We start from the raw sequence: 2,500 nt of genomic DNA on the forward strand, positions 1-2,500 counted from the left end.
AGGATAGACAGAGTGTTGAATCAAAGAAGAATATCTGAAGAAAGCGAAGTATAATTACAGAAAATTATGTAATGGACTTCGTCATAGGGAAGTCACTAGTGTAACAAGAGGAAAAATCAGCTAATAATGAACACAAAAGCAAACACACACACACACACACACACACACACACGAACCCAGTGACTGAAAATGACACACTTTCATGTAAGTAGTGTGTAATCAATTCACAGTCAAAATGATATGCTAAACTGTAACATTACTTCAACATATGCACATAATACTGAGGTAATGTTCAATTCATAATGAAGTAGTTAACAGTTCATAAATTCAACCCCAAACAGGATTTTTTGTTCCCCAAATTCTTAGGAGCTACCGATACCACCTGGAAGAGTTTTTAGCGGGTTCAAATCAAGAAGGGAAAATGAAAAGATTACGAAACACGAAAACGCTAACAGATGCACATTTTCTTTGTACATCTTTTTTTTTTTAGCAGAAAGATATAGTGTTTGATTATAGCCATGGCAGACAGTTCGTCTTTTGGAAGTCCTCAAATTTGCGCAGACTGGTGGCCAGCGGCAAGGAATGTGCTGAAGACTTGAAAGAAACAGCTCTCCCCTCCCTACAAAAGAGAGGAGCAAACTCTCATGTACTGGAGAATTCCCGCCTAAACCTCTGCCTTGAAAACCAAATGAAGTGGACAAATTTGAAAAAACAAAACCAACAAAAAACAAAAAACAGAAAAACAAAACAAAACCCGACAACTTTGGATGAAACGTGGTTATGAAATACACATAAGTAGGATGTGGTGAAATAAGAAAGAAACAGTAATGAATAAATAACCCCCCCTCAACTGAACAGTATTCGTACACTGACCAAAATGAGTTGCTCCAGTGACCTCCCTTTAAGGTGTAATGTCCATACTGTCCGCGAAAAACAACAACTAACCGCCTAACTCCCTGCCACCCTCATAAAAAACAACAACCCCAAAACAAAACAACAAAACAAACAAACAAACAGTAACCTGCTCTGAGAGAAACTCGATGAAGTGTTCATCCTTTCTCACTGTCACGTTATCTCTTATGACGTGGTTTCAGTTTTAACTCGTTCGAAAAAGTGGGTGATCTAATCTTTTTAATGTTATCAACGAACCATTTGACATCAGTTTTGTGCTCTTGACTGGTTTTAACTCTCTCCATACGAACGGCGAAAGAGACGACGTTAACAGCGTTTCACCCCAATTACCACCATCAAAATATTGCAAGCGGAAGGCTCTTATACTGAAGAGGTGAATGTTGACAAAGAATACCACAATTCTGACGACGGAAGCTAAAGGTTGGGTCATTGAGACACCCACTGGACATCCGAGGGGTCTGTGTAGAGGAGAAGAGAGGACTGGCCGTACTGAGTGAGTTAATTAAGATCTGACGAGGTGAACAGCACTGTGATGGTCCTTTTGCGATCGGCTTGGCTATACACAAGTTGATTTGATTTGATCTGAAGCAGCCATGTGACACTGCATCTCTTGTGTGCCTGACGTCATAGGTACCCTTTGACACTGGTGAGTGATGAGGATCATGATAATGATCATGACAAAACAATAATAATGATGAAAATGATGATATGATAATAATCACTACTACTACTGCTAATTTTTTTTCACGCATAAAAAAGTGCCGCGGTGTAATGCTTGATGGGTGCACCACTGGCAAAGTAGCACCGCCTATGTTTGGACAGCGGACAACGTGTGCCTGCGACCTGTCGGAGGTCATGTTTCTCAGAGCAAACTGTCCGCAACAGTTCCCATCTGACATGTTTCTCAGGGGCAGAAAAAACCCCCACGCCTGTCAGCTTTAAGATCGAGTAAAGGTTTCCTGACAGGTTATTCGTTTGAAGGAAGTTTAATATCTGGCTTGTGATAAAACATCAAAACAATGTCTACTGTATTGTCCTAGATTATTTTGTGTTGTGTCGAATCGGATCATTTTACGTATTTGTCATATTTCCATGCAATGCAATGAATTTCACTTTACTGTTTTCATTGCATTTGTTGCTGTTGTTGTTGTTGTGTACGATGTGGACAGGTGGACAGAGGATTAATGAATATCGTGAGTCGGTATACTTTAAGCTCTCATTGCTTTGTGATTATCAGGTGATCTGATAGGTTCACAGGCGATAACGTACGTGAATAAAGAGAAAGAGAGAAAGAGAGAGAGAGAGAGACAGATAGACAGACAGACAGAGAAAGACAGAGAGACAGAAGCAGATGAATGGAGAGAGACAGAGATAGAGACATTTACAGAGACAGACGGATATTCCTTGCAACGTGCCTTCTGTCTGAAGGGAACTCGGAGCACAAGAGGGAGACCCAGACGGACTATTCTTCATGCTTCATACCATTCTAGGTAAGCCAGGCGGCACCTGGGACGCCCTGCACAGACCATCACAACAGTCACGCGACCGATCCAGACTGACTGCTCCGCTCTGATGCACAGGCCGCCAC

Source organism: Babylonia areolata, chromosome 5 (assembly GCF_041734735.1).
Source record: "Babylonia areolata isolate BAREFJ2019XMU chromosome 5, ASM4173473v1, whole genome shotgun sequence".
Taxonomy (NCBI): Eukaryota; Metazoa; Mollusca; class Gastropoda; order Neogastropoda; family Buccinidae; genus Babylonia; species Babylonia areolata.